Here is a 25,019-nt window from a genome sequence, read left to right as displayed (position 1 = left end):
GCCAGGGTCTGTGATGTCACGAATATCCTGGGTGGGAAATTGGCTAGTGCCATTCGGTTGGATTTAAACGAGCTCAGAAGGGGGATGGGAAACTGAGGTGTAGTCCTAGTAGACAGGAGGATGAGCATAGGGAGGACATGGTCAGGACCTCACTGTCACAGAAGTGTGCTGGCAGACAGCAAGCTGGATTGAAGTGTGACGACTTTAATGCCGGGAGTATCCGGAATAATGTAGGTGAGCTTGCAGCTTGGATAGGTACCTGGGACTTCGATGTTGTGGCCATTTCTGAGGCATGGATAGAGCAGGGTCAGGAATGGATGTTGCAGGTTCTTGGGTTTAGATCTTTCATTAAGGCCTGTGAAGGTGGTAAAAGAGGGGGAGGTGTGGCTTTGTTGGTCAAGGACAGTATAACGGCGGCTGAAAGAACCTTTGAGGACTCGTCTACTGCGGTTGTATGGGCTGAGGTTGCCAAGGAAGGTTTGTCGACTGAGTCAGTGTGGGTGGAAGTTCGGAACAGCAAGGCAGCAGTCACTTCACTGGGGGTTTTCTACAGACCCCAAATAGCAGTTGGGAGATCGAAGAACTCATTGGCCGGCAGATTGTTGAAAAGTGCAAACGTATCAGGGTTGTTGTTATGGGTGACTTCAACTTTCCCAATATAGATCGAAACCTCCTTAGTGCAGATGGTTTGGATGGAGCCGTTTTTGTCAGGTGTGTTCAGGAGGGTTTCCTGATTCAGTATGTGGACAGGCCGACGAGGCGGGAGGCCATTTTGGATTTGGTGCTTGGCGATGAGCCAGGACAGGTGTCAGATCTCGTGGTGGGAGAACACTTTGGCGACAGTGACCGCAAGAGCCTCCCATTTACCACAGCCATGGAAAGGGAAAGGAGCAGTTACCAGGGGAAGATATTTCACTGGGGTCAAGGAAACTATGATGCTGTCAGACAGGAGTTGGGAAGTACAGATTGGGAGCAATTGTTCCACAGAAAGGGCGCAGCAGACATGTGGAGGCTGTTCAAGGAGCAGTTGTTGCGAGTGATGTATAAATTTGTTCCTCTGAGACAGGGTAGAAGGGGTAAGATTAAGGAGCCTTGGATGACGGGTACAGAGGTGCTTCTTGTCAAAAAGAAAAGGCAGCATACGTAAGGTGGAGGAAGTGAGGGTCGAGCACAGCTTTAGAGTATTACAGGCCTGCTGGGAAGGAGCTCAAAAGATATTGCCTGTCCAATTGTTACCTGTTACAACCTTTGCGTCCACGCTTGCTCATTCAATGGTGTCAAGATGCCAGCAGTGCATGTACCTTCTCCATCCCCTAATGCCGTCAGCTCACACAAGACATAGTCCTTACTTAAAATCTTCTGATCAACCAAAGTTCATTGTAATGGACATTTTAGTTATCTGTCATGAAACGAAAACTGATTCTGACTGGCATGACCTCCAGTGCAAATGAATATAATCTGCGAAACGAGATTCCTTATGGGCTTGCAGCCGCTACAAATAATTGCTTTTCAAAGACGTTGCATACATACATTTTTTTCTCCTATCACATTAGATTTATTTTTGTTTATGCATGTTGTGTGGGTTTCCAGTCAGGCGCATAAACACAGGTTGATGCAGTCACTGTTACAACACGGTATTGAAGGAGAATTTGTGATCTTTGGAGTTTCATTCCACTGAATGAAGGAGTGCACCATCAAGCCACTTCAGAGCACTACTGGCGACAAATTGTTGCAAGTTTTCAAGTGTTACTGATTGTCACATAAAATATGGCCTTTTTGTTGTTGCGCTATTCATCTTAACTGCAACATATCTAGTATTTAGGCTTGGAAACTATTTCAAGTTTTTTGATTTACTTGTTCAAAATCATTTATGATTGTTGTCATGATATCTACAATATGTTATTTTGATTGGACATAGAGGATTGGATCTGTCTTAATGGAAATAATGTATGCGCTTATAAAACCCCTTCTGGGCAAGGTAGTTGCTCAGTGGTTAGAGCTGCTCATGCACTGGGGAGCCAATTGAGATTCCAGTCTTGGGTAACTATCTGTGTGGAATTGACATGTCCTCCCCGCGTCTGCGAGGGGCTTCCGCCAGGTGCTGCAGTTTCCTCCCATTGTTCAAAGATGTGCAGGTCCTTATATGTGATTTGTGAAGCATTTCTTCAATGTTTCAATCCTGCCAGCATCCAGTGCCTTGGACAAAATAACTGGAGATGAATAAAAGATACAGTGCCTTCTGACACCATTTCCTGCTGGATTTTCATCAATCCTGCTTTATATCAGTGACAACTTCCATGACCTTTTTTGATGCTATGTCTGAATTGACAGTCTAGTTCCAAATATTTGTTGTGCAGTATTTCAAGGTCTCTGTTCTCGCATACCCACCAATGTCCACTTCAAAAGATACTTCCATATCATAGAATCCCTACGGTGTGGAAACAAGCCCCTTTTGACCCAAGAAGTCCACGGTCACCCTCCAAAGAGCGTCTCACCCTGACTCATCCCCCGACCCTTTCCTCAGTAACCCTACATTTCCCATGACTAACACACCTAATCTACACATCCCTAAACACAATGGGCAAGTTTGGCATGGCCCATACACTGAGCCTGCACATCTTTGGACTGTGGGAGGAAACCAGAGCACCCAGCAGGAACCCATGCAGGCATGGGCAGAATGTACAAACTCCGCACAGAAGATCGTCCAACGGTGGGATCGAACCTGGGTCCCTGGCGCTGTGAGTCAGCAGTGCTAACCACTGAGCCACCGTGCTGCCCTTGGAGTTAGACAGAGCTTGCTTGTTCCTGGGTGGCCTCAAATTGCCAACCTCCACTTCGTGGCAAAAGTGCTGACCAACTGCACTCATCTTCACTGGTTTTTGCTTTGTATCATTGAATTCAATTCTTCAAACTCTATGATAAATATTGAAATTTCCATTGATATGTGAGCGTTGTTTTTAGTACGCAGTATTGGTTTATTATGTTTCATTGGTACATCATGAATATTGTATGTATATGCAAATAGGCAAGTTGGTAACGATGCAGTCCACAGACCTGGAGGATAATAACACTGTCCTTCAATCGCCCACAATGCCCTCTGCAAATTGGTAGAAAACAAAAATTTCTATAAAATTCATCTCTCCTCCCGTCAGTCGATCAAAATTAATTCAGGATTTTGTACATGCCAATAACCGTAAGATTACACGAGCCTAAACAAAACTACTGGCTCATATTAGTTCAGTAAAGTGAAAGGGCAACAATAGAGGTAGTAGGAGCTGCAGATGCTGGAGAATCTGAGATAAGAAGGTGTAAAGCTGCATGAACACAGCAGGCCAAGCAGTATCATCCGGCTCTGCACCTTGTTATCTCAGATTCTCCAGCGCCAATTTTCTGAAGCAGGGTCTCGTCCCGAAACATCAGCTTTCTTGCTTCTCTGATGCTGCTTGACCTGCTGTGTTCATCCAGCTCTCCACCTTGGGCAACAATAGAGTATGCTTTCAGTCACTAGATATGTTACGTGGTTTTGTCTTCCTTAGGGTGGAGTTAGTGGAACCGAAAAAGATGTCTCCCTCACAGCGTTTGTGACAAAAGAATTGCATCGTTCCTTGGCGGCCTTTCAACAGAAGAATATTCAGAGATTTCCCGAGTGGTAAGAATGTAACTTCTTTTACTTCTCTTTATCTCACTTTTTCCAACAATTGGAAAATAGATTTTAGAAATAACATCGAGCTGATGAAGTGTGAAAAGAAGAACAATTCCAAGCAGTGGTGGGAGTTGGTCAGTGAGGTGGGAGGAGTGGATAGGTGGGAGAGAAGGCGGACAGGTCATGGAGGCGGGGATGAGGGGAGGAACTAGTCTTGGGATGAGGCTGGCGGGTGGGGAGATTTTGAGGGTGGCCAAGTCCACATTGCGGCTATTGAGTTGGAAGCTCCCGAGGCGGAATATGAGGTGCTGCTCCTCCAGTTTCTGGGTGGTCTGGTTGTGACACTGGAAGAGGCCCAGGATGGACATGTCATTCAGGGAGTGGGAGGGGGAGTTGAAGTGATGCAATGATTTGGACATGAAAATAGAAGGTGTGGTTAGTAAGTTTCCCAATGATTGAAGGTGTAGTCGCCAGCCAAGAAGGTCACCTCAGAATACAATGGGACATTGACAAGGGCCAATAAACTGAGGAATGGCAGATGGTGTTGAGGTTAGACAAATGTGAGGTGCTACATTTTGAAAAGGCAAATCAGGGCAGCACGTTTACACTGAAGGTTGTGGGGAGTGTTGCTTAATAAAGAGACACTGGAGTGCAGTTTCGTAGTTCCATCAAAGTACAGCCACCAGTAGAAAGGATATGAAGGAGACATTTGGTGTGCTCGCCTTTATCGGTCAGTGCATTGAGTATAGGAGTTGGGAGATCAATTAGCAGCCATATAGGACGTTGGTTCGGCTGCTTTTGGAATACTGCAATCGATTTTGGTCTCCTTGCGAGAGGAAGGATGTCAGCGCACCATTGAGGGCCGAAGGGCCTGTTGTGCGCTGTGTTGTTGTATGTTGTAAACTTGAAAGGGTTCAGAGAAGATCTACAAGGATGTTATGAGCATCGGAGGTTGGAGGTATACCGTGGGCTTGAACAGGCAGCTATTTCTTGGAACTTTGGAGTTCAGGGCTGACCGGATAGAAGTTTATACAATAACGAGGGACATGGATAGAGCGAACAGCCAAGATCTTTTCCCCGGGTTGCTGGAATCCAAAACTGGAGGGAATAGGTTAAAAATGAGAGAGGGAAGATTTAAAATAGACCGGATTTTTTTCATAGTGGTGCATGTATGGAGTGAGCTGCCAGAGGAAGTGGTGGAGGCTTGTACGTTTAAAAGGCATGTGGATGGGTATATGAATAGGATGGGTTGAGAGGAATATGGGCCAAATGCTGGCAAATGGGACTAAATTAATTTAGGATGTCTGGTCAACATAGACAAATTGGGCCAAAGGATCTGTTTCCCGACTGTACATCTCTCTGATTCTAAGTGTCTTTTTTCTTAACCACATGGCCCATAATTAGAAAAACTTGAATCAGGATTTGGGAATGTGACAATTCTAATTGGATCTGTTTGATGAAATTAACTCTGTCGGTAATGGTGGTTGAATTATGATTCGTCAAATTTGAGTTTATTGCAGCATCTTATAGAACAGAGAGACACATGTAATCAAAATTGAAAATCAAAACTTGGTAAAATTTTGCATTGGAAATACATGACAAGCCATTGGAGGAGATTCATGACCATTGCATTCAAGTGAGAACAACAAATGCGATTCAGTGACTCAGTGAAATTGGATGCAGTGACTCAGTGAAATTGGATGCAGTGACTGTGTGAACTGGGATGCAGTGACTGAGGGTAATGGGATGCAGTGACTGAGGGTAATGGGATGCAGTGACTGAGGGTAATGGGATGCAGTGACTGAGGGTAATGGGATGCAGTGACTGAGGGTAATTAGATGCAGTGACTGAGTGAAATAGGATGCAGTGACTGCGGGAAATGGGTTGTAGTGACTGCGGGAAATGGGATGCAGTGACTGAGGGCAATGGGATGCAGTGACTGAGGGCAATGGGATGCAGTGACTGACGGAAATGGGATGCAGTGACTGAGTGAAATGGTATGCAGTGACTGAGGGAAATGGGATGCAGTGTCTGACGGAAATGGGATGCAGTGTCTGTTTGAAATGGGATCCTGCGACTGAGGGTAATGGGATGCAGTGACCGAGTGAAATGGGATGCAATGACTGAGTGAAATGGGATGCAGTGACTGAGTGAAATGGGATGCAGTGACTGAGGGCAATGGGATGCAGTGACTGAGGGCAATGGGATGCAGTGACTGAGGGCAATGGGATGCAGTGACTGAGGGCAATGGGATGCAGTGACTGAGGGCAATGGGATGCAGTGACTGAGGGCAATGGGATGCAGTGACTGACGGAAATGGGATGCAGTGACTGAGTGAAATGGGATGCAGTGACTGAGGGAAATGGGATGCAGTGACTGAGGGAAATGGGATGCAGTGTCTGACGGAAATGGGATGCAGTGTCTGTTTGAAATGGGATCCTGCGACTGAAGTTAATGGGATGCAGTGACTGAGGGTAATGGGATGCAGTGACTGAGGGAAATGGGATGCAGTGTCTGAAGGAAATGGGATGCAGTGTCTGTTTGAAATGGGATCCTGCGACTGAGGGGAATGGGATGCAGTGACTGAGGGTAATGGGATGCAGTGACCGAGTGAAATGGGATGCAATGACCGAGTGAAATGGGATGCAGTGACTGAGGACAATGGGATGCAGAGACTGGGAAATGGGATGCAGTGACAGTTGGAAATGGGATGCAGTGACTGATGGAAATTGGACGCAGTGACTGAGTGAAATGTAATTGCCGTGACTGTGGAAAGGAGATGCAGTGACTGAGGAAATGGGATGCAGTGACTGAAGGAAGTGGGATGCAGTGACTGAGGGAAATGGGATGCAGTGACTCGGAAATGGGATGCAGTGACAGTGGGAAATGGGACGCAGTGACTGAGTGAAATGGGACGCAGTGACTGAGTGAAATGGGATGCAGTGACTGTGGAAAGGAGATGCGCTGACTGAGTGAAGTGGGATGCAGTGACTGAGGGCAATGGGATGCAGTGACTGAGGGAAATGGGATGCAGTGACTGAGGGCAATGGGATGCAGTGACAGTGGGAAATGGGATGCAGTGACTCTCTGAAATGGGATGCAGTGACTGAGTGAAATGGGATGCAGTGACTGAGTGAAATGGGATTGCCGTGACTGTGGAAAGGAGATGCAGTGACTGAGGAAATGGGATGCAGTGACAGTGGGAAATGGGATTGCCGTGACTGTAGAAAGGAGATGCAGTGACTGAGGGAAATGGGATGCAGTGACTGAGGGAAATGGGATGCAGTGACTGAGTGAAATGGGATGCAGTGACTGATGGAAATGGGACGCAGTGACTGAGTGAAATGGGACGCAGTGACTGAGTGAAATGTAATTGCCGTGACTGTGGAAAGGAGATGCAGTGACTGAGGAAGTGGGATGCAGTGACTGAAGGAAGTGGGATGCAGTGACTGAGGGAAGTGGGATGCAGTGACTGAGGGAAATGGGATGCAGTGACTCGGAAATGGGATGCAGTGACAGTGGGAAATGGGATGCAGTGACAGTGGGAAATGGGATGCAGTGACTGCTGGAAATGGGACGCAGTGACTGAGTGAAATGGGATGCAGTGACTGAGTGAAATGGGACGCCGTGACTGTGGAAAGGAGATGCGCTGACTGAGTGAAGTGGGATTCAGTGACTGAGGGCAATGGGATGCAGTGACAGTGGGAAATGGGATGCAGTGACTCTCTGAAATGGGATGCAGTGACTGAGTGAAATGGGATGCAGTGACTGAGTGAAATGGGATTGCCGTGACTGTGGAAAGGAGATGCAGTGACTGAGGAAATGGGATGCAGTGACAGTGGGAAATGGGATTGCCGTGACTGTAGAAAGGAGATGCAGTGGCTGAGGGCAATGAGATGCAGTGACTGAGGGCAATGGGAAGCAGTGACTGAGGGAAATGTGATGCAGTGACTGTGGGAAATGGGATGCAGTCTCTGTGGGAAATGGGATGCAGTGACTGAGGGCAATGGGATGCAGTGACTGAGGGCAATGGGATGCAGTGACTGAGGGAAATGAGATGCCATGACTGTGGGAAATGGGATGCAGTCACTGTGGGAAATGGGATGCAGTGACTGACTGAAAACGGATTGCCGTGACTGTGGAAAGGAAATGCAGTGACTGAGGAAATGGGACGCAGTGACTGATGGAAATGGTATGCCCTGACTGAGTGTAAAGTGAAGCATTGAGTGAAATGGGATGCAGTGGCTGTGTGAAATGGGATGCAGTGACTGAGGGAAGTGGGATGCAGTGACTGAGGGAAGTGGGATGCAGTGACTGAGGGAAATGGGATGCAGTGACTGAGGGAAATGGGATGCAGTGTCTGTTTGAAATGGGATCCTGCGACTGATGTTCATGGGATGCAGTGACTGAGGGTAATGGGATGCAGTGACTGAGTGAAATGGGATGCAGTGACTGAGGACAATGGGATGCAGTGACTGAGGGCAATGGGATGCAGTGACTGAGGGCAATGGGATGCAGTGACTGAGGGCAATGGGATGCAGTGACTGAGGGAAATGGGATGCAGTGACTGAGGGAAATGGGATGCAGTGACTGAGGGCAATGGGATGCAGTGACTGAGGGCAATGGGATGCAGTGACTGAGGGCAATGGGATGCAGTGACTGAGGGAAATGGGATGCAGTGACTGAGGGAAATGGGATGCAGTGACAGTTGGAAATGGGATGCAGTGACAGTTGGAAATGGGATGCAGTGACTGATGGAAATGGGACGCAGTGACTGACGGAAATGGGATGCAGTGACTGAGTGAAATGGGATCCTGCGACTGAAGTTAATGGGATGCAGTGACTGAGGGTAATGGGATGCAGTGACTGATGGAAATGGGATGCAGTGTCTGTTTGAAATGGGATCCTGCGACTGAAGTTAATGGGATGCAGTGACTGAGGGTAATGGGATGCAGTGACTGAGGGTAATGGGATGCAGTGACTGAGTGAAATGGGATGCAGTGACTGAGTGAAATGGGATGCAGTGACTGAGTGAAATGGGATGTGGTGACTGAGTGAAATGGGATGCAGTGACTGAGGGCAATGGGATGCAGTGACTGAGGGCAATGGGATGCAGTGACTGAGGGCAATGGGATGCAGTGACTGAGGGCAATGGGATGCAGTGACTGAGGGCAATGGGATGCAGTGACTGAGGGCAATGGGATGCAGTGACTGAGGGCAATGGGATGCAGTGACTGAGGGCAATGGGATGCAGTGACTGAGGGCAATGGGATGCAGTGACTGAGGGCAATGGGATGCAGTGACTGAGGGAAATGGGATGCAGTGACTGAAGGAAGTGGGATGCAGTGACTGAGGGAAATGGGATGCAGTGACAGTGGGAAATGGGATGCAGTGACAGTGGGAAATGGGACGCAGTGACTGATGGAAATGGGACGCAGTGACTGATGGAAATGGGACGCAGTTACTGAGTGAAATGGGATGCAGTGACTGTGGAAAGGAGATGCGCTGACTGAGTGAAGTGGGATGCAGTGACTGAGGGAAGTAGGATGCAGTGACTGAGGGAAATGGGATGCAGAGACTGGGAAATGGGATGCAGTGACAGTTGGAAATGGGTTGCAGTGACTGATGGAATTGGGACGCAGTGACTGAGTGAAATGGGACGCAGTGACTGAGTGAAATGTAATTGCCGTGACTGTGGAAAGGAGATGCAGTGACTGAGGAAATGGGATGCAGTGACTGAAGGAAGTGGGACGCAGTGACTGATGGAAATGTGACGCAGTGACTGTGGGAAATGGGATGCAGTCACTGTGGGAAATGGGATGCAGTGACTGAGGGCAATGGGATGCAGTGACTGAGGGAAATGAGATGCAGTGACTGTGGGAAATGGGATGCAGAGACTGGGAAATGGGATGCAGTGACAGTTGGAAATGGGTTGCAGTGACCGATGGAATTGGGACGCAGTGACTGAGTGAAATGGGACGCAGTGACTGAGTGAAATGTAATTGCCGTGACTGTGGAAAGGAGATGCAGTGACTGAGGAAATGGGATGCAGTGACTGAAGGAAGTGGGACGCAGTGACTGATGGAAATGTGACGCAGTGACTGTGGGAAATGGGATGCAGTCACTGTGGGAAATGGGATGCAGTGACTGAGGGCAATGGGATGCAGTGACTGAGGGAAATGAGATGCAGTGACTGTGGGAAATGGGATGCAGTGACAGTGGGAAATGGGACGCAGTGACTGAGTGAAATGGGACGCAGTGACTGAGTGAAATGGGATGCGGTGACTGTGGAAAGGAGATGCGCTGACTGAGTGAAGTGGGATGCAGTGACTGAGGGCAATGGGATGCAGTGACTGAGGGCAATGGGATGCAGTGACTGAGGGAAATGGGATGCAGTGACTGTGGGAAATGGGACGCAGTGACTGAGTGAAATGGGACGCAGTGACTGAGTGAAATGTAATTGCCGTGACTGTGGAAAGGAGATGCAGTGACAGTGGGAAATGGGACGCAGTGACTGTGGGAAATGGGATGCAGTGACTCTCTGAAATGGGATGCAGTGACTGAGTGAAATGGGATTGCCGTGACTGTGGAAAGGAGATGCAGTGACTGAGGAAATGGGATGCAGTGACAGTGGGAAATGGGATGCCGTGACTGTGGAAAGGAGATGCAGTGACTGAGTGAAGTGGGATGCAGTGACAGATGGAAATTGAATGCAGTGAGAGAGTGAAATTGGATGCAATGACTGTGGGAAATGGGATGTAGTGACTGAGAGAAATGGGATGCTGTGACTGAGTGAAATTGGATGCCGTGACTGTGTGGAATTGGGTGTGGTGATTGATGGAAATACATTCACTGTCTCAGTTGAATAGGATTCACTGTCTCCGTTAAATGGGATGCAGTGACTGAGTGAAATGGGTTGCAGTGACTGAGTGAAATGGGATGCCGTAACTGAGGGAAATGGGATGCCGGGACTGAGGGAAATGTGATGCCGTGACTGCGTGAAATGTGATGCACTGACTGCGTGAAATGTGATGCAGTGACTGCGTGAAATGTGATGCAGTGACTGCGTGAAATGGTATGCAGTGACTGCGTGAAATGGTATGCAGTGACTACATGAAATGGGATGCAGTGACTGAGGGAAATGGGATGCAGTGACTGAGGGAAATGGGATGCAGTGACTGAGGGAAATAGGATGCCCTGACTGAGGGAAATAGGATGCCCTGACTGAGGGAAATAGGATGCCCTGACTGAGTGAAATAGGATGCCCTGACTGAGTGAAATGCGATGCAGTGACTGACGGAAATTGAATGCACTGACGGATGGAAATGGAATGCAGTGAGAGAGTGAAATTGGCTGCAATGACTGTGGGAAATGGGTTGTAGTGACTGAGAGAAATGGAATGCAGTGTCTGAGTGAAATTGGATACAGTGACTGAGGGAAATTGGATGCAGTGACTGAGTGAAATGGGATGCAGTGAATGAGTGAAATGGGACGCAGTGACTGAGGGAAATGGGTTGAGGTGACAGATGGAAATTGAATGCAGTGAGAGAGTGAAATTGGATGCAATGACTGTGGGAAATGGGATGCACTGACTGCGTGAAATGGGATGCAGTGACTGCCTGAAATAGGATGCAGTGAATGAGTGAAGTGAGATGCAGTGATGGAGTGAAATGTGATGCAGTGACTGCGTGAAATGTGATGCAGTGACTGCATGAAATGGGATGGAGTGACTGCTGGAAATGGGATGCCCTGACTGAGTGAAATAGGATGCCCTGACTGAGTGAAACGGGATGCAGTAACAGAGTGGAATGCATTGCAGTGACTGATGGAAATTGAATGCAGTGACTGATGGAAATTGAATGCAGTGACGGAGTGAAATGGGATGCACTGACTGCGTGAAATGGGATGCAGTGACTGCGTGAAATGGGATGCAGTGACTGCGGGAAATGTGATGCTGTGACTGTGTGAAATGGGATGCAGTGACTGTGTGAAATGGGATGCAGTGACTGAGTGAACTGGGATTCAGTGACTGAGTGAAATGGGATGCAGTGACTGAGTGAAATGGGATGCAGTGACTGAGTGAAATGGGATGCAGTGACTGAGTGAAATGGGCTGCAATGACTGTGGGAAATGGGATGCAGTGAATGAGTGAAGTGTGGTGCAGTGACTGATGGAGATTGAATGCAGTGTATGATGCAAATGGGATGCAGTGACTGAGGGAAATGGGATGCAGTGACTGAGGGAAATGGGATGCAGTGACTGAGGGAAATGGGATGCAGTGACTGAGGGAAATGGGATGTAGTGACTGAGGGAAATGGGATGCAGTGACTGAGGGAAAGGAGATGCAGTGACTCAGGGGAATGGGATGCAGCGACTGAGTGAACTTCGACGCAGTGACTGAGTGAACTGGGACGCAGTGACTGAGTGAACTGGGACGCAGTGACTGAGTGAACTGGGATGCAGTGACTGAGTGAACTGGGATGCAGTGACTGAGTGAACTGGGATGCAGTGACTGAGTGAACTGGGATGCAGTGACTGAGTGTCCTGGGATGCAGTGACTGAGTGAAATGGGATGCAGTGACCGTTAAATGGGCTGCAGGGACTGTTGGAAATGGGATGCACTGACTGTGGGGAATGGGATGCAGTGACTGAGGGGAATGGGATGCAGCGACTGAGTGAACTGGGATGCAGCGACTGAGTGAACTGGGATGCAGTGAATGATTGAACTGGGATGCAGTGCCTAAATGAAATGGGATGCAGTCCCTGTGGGAAATGGCAGGCTGTGACTGAGTTTAATGCGAAGCAGTGACTGAGGGGAATGTGATGCAGTGACTGACGGAAATGGGATGCAGTGACTGAGTGAACTGGGATGCAGTGACTGTGGGAAATGGCATGCTGTGACTGTGGTTAATGCGATGCAGTGACTGAGGGGAATGTGATGCAGTGACTGAGGGAAATGGGATGCATTGCCTGAGTGAAATGGGATGCATTGCCTGAGTGAAATGGGATGCAGTGACTGAGTGAAATGGGATGCAGTGTCTGAGTGAAATGGGATGCAGTGTCTGAGTGAAATGGGATGCAGTGACTGAGTGAAATGGGATGCAGTGACTGAGGGAAATGGGATGCAGTGACTGAGTGAAATGGGATGCAGTGACTTAGTGAAATGGGACGCAGTGACTGAGGGAAATAGGATGAGGTGACAGATGGAAATTGAATGCAGTGAGAGAGTGAAATTGGATGCAATGACTGTGGGAATTGGGATGTAGTGACTGAGAGAAATGGGATGCAGTGACTGAGTGAAGTGGGATACCATGACTGAGTGAAACGGGATGCAGTAACAGAGTGGAATGCATTGCAGTGACTGATGGAAATTGAATGCAGTGACGGAGTGAAATGGGATGCAGTGACTGCGTGAAATGGGATGCAGTGACTGCGTGAAATGGGATGCAGTGACTGTGGGAAATGTGATGCCGTGACTGTGTGAAATGTGATGCCGTGACTGTGTGAAATGTGATGCCGTGACTGTGGGAAATGGGATGCAGTGACTGTGGGAAATGGGATTCAGTGAATGAGTGAAGTGAGATGCAGTGACTGATGGAAATTGAATGCAGTGTGTGATGCAAATGGGATGCAGTGACTGAGTGAAATGGGATGCAGTGACTGAGTGAGATGGGATGCAGTGACTGAGTGAAATGAGCTGCAATGACTGTGTGAAGTGGGATGCAGTGTCTCAAGGAAATGGGATGCAGAGACTGAGGGAAATGGGATGCATTGACTGTTAAATGGGCTGCAGGGACTGTGGGAAATGGGATGCACTGACTGAGGGGAATGGGATGCAGTGACTGAGGGGAATGGGATGCAGTGACTGAGTGAAATGGGATGCAGTGACCGTTAAATGGGCTGCAGGGACTGTTGGAAATGGGATGCACTGACTGTGGGGAATGAGATGCAGCGACTGAGGGGAATGGGATGCAGCGACTGAGTGAACTGGGATGCAGCGACTGAGTGAACTGGGATGCAGTGTATGATTGAACTGGGATGCAGTGCCTAAATGAAATGGGATGCAGTCACTGTGGGAAATGGCATGCTGTGACTGTGGTTAATGCGATGCAGTGACTGAGGGGAATGGGATGCAGTGTCTGAGTGAAATGGGTTGCAGTGTCTGAGTGAAATGGGATGCAGTGTCTGAGTGAAATAGGATGCATTGACTGAGTGAAATGGGATGCAGTGACTGAGTGAAATGGGATGCAGTGACTGATGGAGATTGAATGCAGTGTCTGATGCAAATGGGATGCAGTGACTGAGTGACATGGGATGCACTGACTGAGTGAAATGGGATGCAGTGACTGAGGGAAATGGGATGCAGTGACTGAGGGAAATGGGATGCAGTTACTGAGGGAAATAGGATGCAGTGACTTTTGGAAATGGGATGCAGTGAGTGATGGAAATGGGAGTCAGTGATTGAATGAAATGGGTGCAAGTGACCGTGGAGATGGGATGCAGTGACTTGGGGAAAGGAGATGCAGTGACTGTGGAAACGGGATGCTGTGACTGAGGGTAACGGGTTGAGGCGGCTAAGTGAAATGGGACGCCGTGTCTCTGTGAAATGTGATGCGGAGACTGTGGGGAAATGGATGCAGTGACTGAATGAAATGGGATGCAGTGACTGAGTGAAATGTGATGCGTTGACTGATGGAAAGGAGATGCCGTCACTGTGGGAAATGGCATGCAGTGACTGAGTGAAATGGGAAGCTGTGAATGAGTGAAATGGGATGCCGTGACTGATGGAAATGGGATGCAGTGACTGAATGAAATGAGATGCAGTGACTGAATGAAATGAGATGCAGTGACTGAATGAAATGAGATGCAGTGACTGAGGGAAATGAGATGCACTGATGTAGGGAAATTGGATGCACTGGGTGAGTGAAATGTGATGCAGTCACTGAGTGAAATGGGATGCACTGGCTGAGAGAAATGGGATGCAGTGACTGAGGGAAATGGGATGCAGTCACTGAAGGAAATGGGATGCAGTGACTGAGGGAAATGGGATGCAGTGACTGAGTGAAATGGGAAGCTGTGAATGAGTGAAATGGGAAGCTGTGAATGAGTGCAAGGGGATTTTGTGACTGAGTTAAAGGAGATGCTGTGACTGAGGGAAATGGGATGCACTGTCTCAGTTCAATGAGATTCACTGTATCAGTTAAATGGGATGCAGTGACTGAGTGAAATGGGATGCAGTGACTGAGTGAAATAGGATGCACTGTCTCAGTTGAAAAGGATTCACTGTCTCCGTTAAATAGCATGTAGTGACTGAGTCAAATGGAATGCTGTGACTGAGTGAAATGGGATGCAGTGGCTGAGTGAAATGGGATGCAGTGGCTGAGTGAAATGGGAAGCAGTGGCTGATTGAAATGGGATGCAGTGCCTGAGTGAAATGGGATGCAGTGACTGAGGGAAATGGGATGCGCTGACTGAGTGAAATGGGATGCTGTGACTGAGGGAAAGGAGACGCAGTGACTGTGGGAAATGGGTTGCAGTGACTGAGGAAAATGGCAGGCAGTCACTGAGTGAAATGTGATGCAGTCACTGAGTGAAATGGGATGCAGTGACTGAGTGAAATGTGATGCAGTGACTGAGTGAAATGGGATGCAGTGGCTGAGTGAAATGGGATGCAGTGGCTGAGTGAAATGGGATGCAGTGACTGAGTGATATGGGATGCATTGGCTGAGTGAAATGGGATGCAGTGGCTGAGTGAAATGGGATGCAGTGGCTGAGTGAAATGGGATGCAGTGACTGAGTGAAATGGGATGCAGTGACTGAGTGAAATGGGATGCAGTGGCTGAGTGAAATGGGATGCAGTGGCTGAGTGAAATGGGATGCAGTGACTGAGTGATATGGGATGCATTGACTGAGGGAAATGAGATGCATTGACTGAGGGAAATGACATGCAGTGACTGAGGGAAAGGAGATGAAGTGACTGTGGGAAATGGAATGCTGTGACTGAGGGTAATGGGATGCACCGTCTCAGTTCAATGAGATTCACTGTCTCAGTTAAATGGGATTCAGTGACTGAGGGAAATGGGATGTGCTGACTGAGTGAAATGGGATGTGGTGACTGAGGGAAAGGAGACGCAGTGACTGTGGGAAATGGGTTGCAGTGACTGAGGAAAATGGGAGGCAGTGATTGAGTGAAATGGGATGCAGTGACTGAGTGATGTGGGATGCAGTGGCTGAGTGAAATGGGATGCAGTGACAGAGTGAAATGTGATGCCGTGACTGCGTGAAATGTGATGCCGTGACTGCGTGAAGTGTGATGCAGTGACTGCGTGAAATGTGATGCAGTGACTGCGTGAAATGTGATGCAGTGTCTGCGTGAAATGGGATGCAGTGACAGAGTGAAATGTGATGCCGTGACTGCGTGAAATGTGATGCAGTGACTGCGTGAAGTGTGATGCAGTGTCTGCGTGAAATGTGATGCAGTGTCTGCGTGAAATGTGATGCAGTGTCTGCGTGAAATGTGATGCAGTGTCTGCGTGAAATGTGATGCAGTGTCTGCGTGAAATGGGATGCAGTGACTGTGGGAAACGAGATGAAGTGACTGTGTGAAATGTGATGCTGTGACTGTGTGAAATGGGACGCAGTGACTGAGTGAAATGGGACGCAGTGACTGTGGGAAATGGGATGCAGTGACTGAGTGAAATGGGATGCAGTGACTGAGTGAAATGGGATGCAGTGACTGAGTGAAATGGGATGCAGTGACTGAGTGAAATGGGATGCAGTGACTGAGTGAAATGGGATGCAGTGACTGAGTGAAATGGGATGCAGTGACTGAGTGAAATGGGATGCAGTGACTGAGTGAAATGGGATGCAGTGACTGTGTGAAGTGGGATGCAGTGACTGAGTGAAGTGAGGTGCAGTGACTGATGGAGATTGAATGCAGTGTCTGATGCAAATGGGATGCACTGACTGAGTGAAATGGGATGCAGTGACTGAGGGAAATGGGATGCGTTGACTGATGGAAAGGAGATGCCGACACTGTTGGAAATGGCATGCTGTGACTGAGTGAAATGGGAAGCTGTGAATGAGTGAAATGGGATCCAGTGACTGAGCGAAATGGGATGCAGTTACTGAGGGAAGTAGGATGCAGTGACTTTTCGAAATGGGATGAAGTGAGTGATGGAAATGAGAGGCAGTGATTGAATGAAACGGGTACGAGTGACCATGGAGATGGGATGCAGTGACCTGGGGAAAGGAGATGCAGTGACTGTGGAAACGGGATGCTGTGACTGAGGGTAACGGGTTGCAGTGGCTAAGTGAAATGGGACGCCGTGTCTCTGTGAAATCTGATGCGGAGACTGTGGGGAAATGGATGCAGTGACTGAATGAAATGGGATGCAGTGACTGAGTGAAATGTGATGCGTTGACTGATGGAAAGGAGATGCAGTCACTGTGGGAAATGGCATGCAGTGACTGATGGAAATGGGATGCAGTGACTGATGGAAATGGGATGCAGTGACTGAGGGAAATGGGATGCAGTGACTGAGTGAAATGGGATGCAGTCACTGAAGGAAATGGGATGCAGTGACTGAGGGAAATGGGATGCAGTGACTGAGTGAAATGGGAAGCTGTGAATGAGTGAAATGGGAAGCTGTGAATGAGTGAAATGGGCTGCAGTGACTGAGTGACATGGGGTGCAGTGACTCTGTGAAATGGGATGCAGTGACTGAGGGAAATGGGTTGCAGTGACTGAGTGAAATGGGAAGCTGTGAATGAGTGAAAGGGGATTTTGTGACTGAGTTAAAGGAGATGCTGTGACTGAGGGAAATGGGATGCACTGTCTCAGTTCAATGAGATTCACTTTCTCAGTTAAATGGGATGCAGTGACTGAGTGAAATGGGATGCAGTGACTGAGGGTAATGGGACGCAGTGACTGAGTGAAGTAGGATGCACTGTCTCAGTTGAATAGGATTCACTGTCTCCGTTAAATAGCATGTAGTGACTGAGTCAAATGGAATGCTGTGACTGAGTGAAATGGGACGCAGTGGCTGAGTGAAATGGGAAGCAGTGGCTGATTGAAATGGGAAGCAGTGGCTGAGTGAAATGGGATGCAGTGACTGAGGGAAATGGGAGGCAGTGATTGAGTGAAATGGGATGCAGTCACTGAGTGAAATGGGATGCAGTCACTGAGTGAAATTTGATGCAGTGACTGAGTGAAATGGGATGCAGTGACTGAGTGAAATGGGATTCAGGGACCGACGGTCATGGGATGCAGTGACTGATGGAAATGGGATGCAGTGACTGAGTGAAATGGGATGCAGTGGCTGAGTGAAATGGGATGCAGTGACTGAGTGATATGGGATGCAGTGGCTGAGTGAAATGGGATGCAGTGGCTGAGTGAAATGGGATGCAGTGGCTGAGTGAAATGGAATGCAGTGACTGAGGGAAATGAGATGCATTGACTGAGGGAAATGAGATGCATTGACTGAGGGAAATGAGATGCATTGACTGAGGGAAATGACATGCAGTGACTGAGGGAAAGGAGATGAAGTGACTGTGGGAAATGGAATGCTGTGACTGAGGGTAATGGGATGCACCGTCTCAGTTCAATGAGATTCACTGTCTCAGTTAAATGGGATTCAGTGACTGAGGGAAATGGGATGTGCTGACTGAGTGAAATGGGATGTGGTGACTGAGGGAAAGGAGACGCAGTGACTGTGGGAAATGGGTTGCAGTGACTGAGGAAAATGGGAGGCAGTGATTGAGTGAAATGGGATGCAGTGACTGAGTGATGTGGGATGCAGTGGCTGAGTGAAATGGGATGCAGTGACAGAGTGAAATGTGATGCCGTGACTGCGTGAAATGTGATGCAGTGACTGCGTGAAGTGTGATGCAGTGACTGCGTGAAATGTGATGCAGTGACTGCGTGAAATGTGATGCAGTGTCTGCGTGAAATGGGATGCAGTGTCTGCGTGAAATGGGATGCAGTGTCTGCGTGAAATGGGATGCAGTGTCTGCGTGAAATGGGATGCAGTGACTGAGTGAAATGGGATGCAGTGACTGTGGGAAACGAGATGAAGTGACTGTGTGAAATGTGATGCTGTGACTGTGTGAAATGGGACGCAGTGACTGAGTGAAATGGGATGCAGTGACTGAGTGAAATGGGAGGCAGTGACTGTGGGAAATGGGATGCAGTGAATGAGTGAAGTGAGATGCAGTGACTGAGTGAAATGGGATGCAGTGACTGTGTGAAATGGGATTCAGTGACTGAGTGAAATGGGATGCAGTGACTGAGTGAAATGGGATGCAGTGACTGAGTGAAATGGGATGCAGTGACTGAGTGAAATGGGATGCAGTGACTGAGTGAAATGGGATGCAGTGACTGAGTGAAATGGGATGCAGTGACTGAGTGAAATGGGCTGCAATGACTGTGTGAAGTGGGATGCAGTGACTGTGTGAAGTGGGATGCAGTGACTGAGTGAAGTGGGATGCAGTGACTGTGTGAAGTGGGATGCAGTGACTGAGTGAAGTGAGGTGCAGTGACTGATGGAGATTGAATGCAGTGTCTGATGCAAATGGGATGCACTGACTGAGTGAAATGGGATGCAGTGACTGAGGGAAATGGGATGCGTTGACTGATGGAAAGGAGATGCCGACACTGTTGGAAATGGCATGCTGTGACTGAGTGAAATGGGAAGCTGTGAATGAGTGAAATGGGATCCAGTGACTGAGCGAAATGGGATGCAGTTACTGAGGGAAGTAGGATGCAGTGACTTTTCGAAATGGGATGAAGTGAGTGATGGAAATGAGAGGCAGTGATTGAATGAAACGGGTACGAGTGACCATGGAGATGGGATGCAGTGACCTGGGGAAAGGAGATGCAGTGACTGTGGAAACGGGATGCTGTGACTGAGGGTAACGGGTTGCAGTGGCTAAGTGAAATGGGACGCCGTGTCTCTGTGAAATCTGATGCGGAGACTGTGGGGAAATGGATGCAGTGACTGAATGAAATGGGATGCAGTGACTGAGTGAAATGTGATGCGTTGACTGATGGAAAGGAGATGCAGTCACTGTGGGAAATGGCATGCAGTGACTGATGGAAATGGGATGCAGTGACTGATGGAAATGGGATGCAGTGACTGAGGGAAATGGGATGCAGTGACTGAGTGAAATGGGATGCAGTCACTGAAGGAAATGGGATGCAGTGACTGAGGGAAATGGGATGCAGTGACTGAGTGAAATGGGAAGCTGTGAATGAGTGAAATGGGCTGCAGTGACTGAGTGACATGGGGTGCAGTGACTCTGTGAAATGGGATGCAGTGACTGAGGGAAATGGGTTGCAGTGACTGAGTGAAATGGGAAGCTGTGAATGAGTGAAAGGGGATTTTGTGACTGAGTTAAAGGAGATGCTGTGACTGAGGGAAATGGGATGCACTGTCTCAGTTCAATGAGATTCACTTTCTCAGTTAAATGGGATGCAGTGACTGAGTGAAATGGGATGCAGTGACTGAGGGTAATGGGACGCAGTGACTGAGTGAAGTAGGATGCACTGTCTCAGTTGAATAGGATTCACTGTCTCCGTTAAATAGCATGTAGTGACTGAGTCAAATGGAATGCTGTGACTGAGTGAAATGGGACGCAGTGGCTGAGTGAAATGGGAAGCAGAGGCTGATTGAAATGGGAAGCAGTGGCTGAGTGAAATGGGATGCAGTGACTGAGGGAAATGGGAGGCAGTGATTGAGTGAAATGGGATGCAGTCACTGAGTGAAATTTGATGCAGTCACTGAGTGAAATTTGATGCAGTGACTGAGTGAAATGGGATGCAGTGACTGAGTGAAATGGGATTCAGGGACTGACGGTCATGGGATGCAGTGACTGATGGAAATGGGATGCAGTGACTGAGTGAAATGGGATGCAGTGGCTGAGTGAAATGGGATGCAGTGACTGAGTGATATGGGATGCAGTGGCTGAGTGAAATGGGATGCAGTGGCTGAGTGAAATGGAATGCAGTGACTGAGGGAAATGAGATGCATTGACTGAGGGAAATGAGATGCATTGACTGAGGGAAATGAGATGCATTGACTGAGGGAAATGAGATGCATTGACTGAGGGAAATGACATGCAGTGACTGAGGGAAAGGAGACGCAGTGACTGTGGGAAATGGGTTGCAGTGACTGAGTGATGTGGGATGCAGTGGCTGAGTGAAATGGGATGCAGTGGCTGAGGGAAATGAGATGCATTGACTGAGGGAAATGAGATGCATTGACTGAGGGAAATGAGATGCATTGACTGAGGGAAATGAGATGCATTGACTGAGGGAAATGACATGCAGTGACTGAGGGAAAGGAGACGCAGTGACTGTGGGAAATGGGTTGCAGTGACTGAGTGATGTGGGATGCAGTGGCTGAGTGAAATGGGATGCAGTGGCTGATTGAAATGGGATGCAGGACCTGACGGAACTTGAATGAAGCGTCAGATGAGAAACGGGATGCAGTGACAGAGTGAAATGGGATGCAGTGTCTGCGTGAAATGTGATGCCGTGACTGCGTGAAGTGTGATGCAGTGACTGCGTGAAATGTGATGCAGTGACTGCGTGAAATATGATGCAGTGTCTGCGTGAAATGGGATGCAGTGTCTGCGTGAAATGTGATGCCGTGACTGCGTGAAGTGTGATGCAGTGACTGCGTGAAATGTGATGCAGTGACTGCGTGAAATATGATGCAGTGTCTGCGTGAAATGGGATGCAGTGTCTGCGTGAAATGGGATGCAGTGTCTGCGTGAAATGGGATGCAGTGACTGTGGGAAATGGGATGCAGTGACTGTGGGAAATGAGATGAAGTGACTGTGGGAAATGTGATGCTGTGACTGTGTGAAATGGGATGCAGTGACTGAGTGAAATGGGATGCAGTGACTGAGTGAAATGAGCTGCAATGACTGTGTGAAGTGGGATGCAGTGACTGTGGGAAATGGGATGCAGTGAATGAGTGAAGTGAGGTGCAGTGACTGATGGAGATTGAATGCAGTGTCTGATGCAAATGGGATGCACTGACTGAGTGAAATGGGATGCACTGACTGAGGGAAATGGGATGCATTGACTGAGGGAAATGGGATGCAGTGACTGAGGGAAATGGGATGCAGTTACTGAGGGAAATAGGATGCAGTGACTTTTAGAAATGGGATGCAGTGAGTGATGGAAATGGGAGGCAGTGATTGAATGAAATGGGTGCAAGTGACCGTGGAGATGAGATGCAGTGACTTGGGGAAAGGAGATGCAGTGACTGTGGAAACGGGATGCTGTGACTGAGGGTAACGGGTTGCAGTGGCGAAGTGAAATGGGACGCCGTGTCTCTGTGAAATGTAATGCGGAGACTGTGGGGAAATGGATGCAGTGTCTGAATGAAATGGGATGCAGTGACTGAGTGAAATGTGATGCGTTGACTGATGGAAAGGAGATGCCGACACTGTTGGAAATGGCATGCTGTGACTGAGTGAAATGGGAAGCTGTGAATGAGTGAAATGGGAAGCTGTGAATGAGTGAAATGGGCTGCAGTGACTGAGTGAAATGGGCTGCAGTGACTCTGTGAAATGGGATGCAGTGACTGAGGGAAAGGAGATGCAGTGACTGAGGGGAATGGGACGCAGCGACTGAGTGAACTGGGACGCAGTGACTGAGTGAAATGGGATGCAGTGACTGAGTGAACTGGGATGCAGTGACTGAGTGAACGGGGATGCAGTGACTGAGTGTCCTGGGATGCAGTGAATGAGTGAAATGGGATGCAGTGACCGTTAAATGGGCTGCAGGGACTGTTGGAAATGGGATGCAGTGACTGAGGGGAATGGGATGCAGTGACTGAGGGGAATGCGATGCAGTGACTGAGGGGAATGGGATGCAGTGACTGAGGCGAATGGGATGCAGCGACTGAGTGAACTGGGATGCAGCGACTGAGTGAACTGGGATGCAGTGAATGATTGAACTGGGATGCAGTGCCTAAATGAAATGGGATGCAGTCACTGTGGGAAATGGCATGCTGTGACTGAGGTTAATGCGATGCAGTGACTGAGGGAAATGGGATGCAGTGACTGAGGGAAATGGGATGCAGTGACTGAGGGAAAGGAGATGCAGTGACTGATGGAAATGGGATGCCATGACTGATGGAAATGGGATGCCGTGACTGATGGAAATGGGATGCCGTGACTGATGGAGATGGGATGCAGTGACTGAGTGAAATGGGATGCAGTGACTGTGTGGCATTGGGTGTGGTGATTGATGGAAATACATTCACTGTCTCCGTTAAATGGGATTCACTGTCTCAGTGAAATGGGATGCCGTGACTGAGTGAAATGGGATGCCGTGACTGAGGGAAATGGGATGCCGTGACTGAGGGAAATGGGATGCCGTGACTGAGTGAAATGGGATGCAGTGACAGATGGAAATTGAATGCAGAGAGAGTGAAATTGGATGCAATGACTGTTTGGAAATGGGATGTAGTGACTGAGAGAAATGGGATGCAGTGACTGAGGGAAATGGGATGCAGTGACTGAGTGAAATGGGACACAGTGACTGAGGGAAATGGGATGCAGTGACTGAGGAAATGGGATGCAGTACCTGACGGAACTTGAATGCAGCATCAGATGAGAAACAGGATGCAGTGACTCTGTGAAATGGGATGCAGTGACTGCGTGAAATGGGATGCAGTGAATGAGTGAAGTGAGATGCAGTGACTGATGGAAAGGAGATGCAGTGACTGATGGAAAGGAGATGCAGTAACTGAGTGAAATGTGATGCAGTGACTGCGTGAAATGTGATGCAGTGACTGCGTGAAATGTGATGCAGTGACTGCGTGAAATGTGTTGCAGTGACTGCCTGAAATGTGATGCAGTGAGTGCGTGAAATGGGATGCAGTGTCTGCGTGAAATGGGATGCAGTGACTTAGGGAAATGGGACACCGTGACTGAGTGAAATGGGATGCAGTGACTGCGTGAAATGGGATGCAGTGACTGTGGGAAATGGGATGCAGTGACTGTGGGAAATGGGATGCAGTGACTGAGTGAAATGGGATGCAGTGACTGTGAGAAATGGGATGCAGTGAATGAGTGAAGTGAGATGCAGTGACTGATGGAAATTGAATGCAGTGTGTGATGCAAATGGGATGCAGTGACTGAGTGAAATGGGATGCAGTGACTGAGTGAAATGAGCTGCAATGACTGTGTGAAGTGGGATGCAGTGACTGTGGGAAATGGGATGCAGTGAGTGATGGAAATGGGAGGCAGTGATTGAATGAAATGGGTGCAAGTGACCGTGGAGATGAGATGCAGTGACTTGGGGAGAGGAGATGCAGTGACTGTGGAAACGGGATGCTGTGACTGAGGGTAACGGGTTGCAGTGGCGAAGTGAAATGGGACGCCGTGTCTCTGTGAAATGTGATGCGGAGACTGTGGGGAAATGGATGCAATGACTGAATGAAATGGGATGCAGTGACTGAGTGAAATGGGAAGCTGTGACTGAGTGAAATGGGAAGCTGTGAATGAGTGAAATGGGCTGCAGTGACTGAGTGAAATGGGGTGCTGTGACTCTGTGAAATGGGATGCAGTGACTGAGGGAAAGGAGATGCAGCGACTGAGGGGAATGGGATGCAGCGACTGAGTGAACTGGGACGCAGTGACTGAGTGAAATGGGATGCAGTGACACAGTGAACTGGGATGCAGTGACTGAGTGTCCTGGGATGCAGTGACTGAGTGTCCTGGGATGCAGTGACTGAGTGAAATGGGATGCAGTGACCGTTAAATGGGCTGCAGGGACTGTTGGAAATGGGATGCAGTGACTGAGGGGAATGGGATGCAGTACTGAGGGGAATGGGATGCAGCGACTGAGTGAACTGTGATGCAGCGACTGAGTGAACTGGGATGCAGTGAATGATTGAACTGGGATGCAGTGCCTAAATGAAATGGGATGCAGTCACTGTGGGAAATGGCATGCTGTGACTGAGGTTAATGCGATGCAGTGACTGAGGGGAATGTGATGCAGTGACTGACGGAAATGGGATGCAGTGACTGAGTGAACTGGAATGCAGTGAATGATTGAACTGGGATGCAGTGCCTAAATGAAATGGGATGCAGTCACTGTGGGAAATGGCATGCTGTGACTGTGGTTAATGCGATGCAGTGACTGAGGGGAATGTGATGCAGTGACTGAGGGAAATGGGATGCAGTGTCTGAGTGAAATGGGATGCAGTGACTGATGGAAATGGGATGCAGTGACTGATGGAAATGGGATGCAGTGACTGATGGAAATCGGATGCAGTGACTGATGGAAATCGGATGCAGTGACTGATGGAAATGGGATGCCATGACTGATGGAAATGGGATGCCGTGACTGATG

General features: G+C 48.6%; 1 long non-coding RNA gene and 1 pseudogene across 1 annotated transcript in view; one reads left to right on the top strand and one right to left on the bottom strand.

Moving 5' to 3' along the window:
- Nucleotides 1-25,019, bottom strand: part of LOC132206905 (utrophin-like) — a 615,509-nt pseudogene that overhangs the window by 534,851 nt on the left and 55,639 nt on the right.
- Nucleotides 1-25,019, top strand: part of LOC132206957 (uncharacterized) — a 51,279-nt gene that overhangs the window by 595 nt on the left and 25,665 nt on the right. The window contains exon 2 of the long non-coding RNA XR_009443247.1: nt 3,537-3,649. This is a non-coding gene — a long non-coding RNA (uncharacterized LOC132206957). The remainder of the gene's footprint in view (nt 1-3,536; nt 3,650-25,019) is intronic.

Source organism: Stegostoma tigrinum, chromosome 44, assembly GCF_030684315.1.
Source record: "Stegostoma tigrinum isolate sSteTig4 chromosome 44, sSteTig4.hap1, whole genome shotgun sequence".
In the NCBI taxonomy this organism is placed as follows: domain Eukaryota; kingdom Metazoa; phylum Chordata; class Chondrichthyes; order Orectolobiformes; family Stegostomatidae; genus Stegostoma; species Stegostoma tigrinum.
Note: the sequence above shows the minus strand (reverse complement) of the source record. Positions and strands in the feature narration are given on the sequence as shown.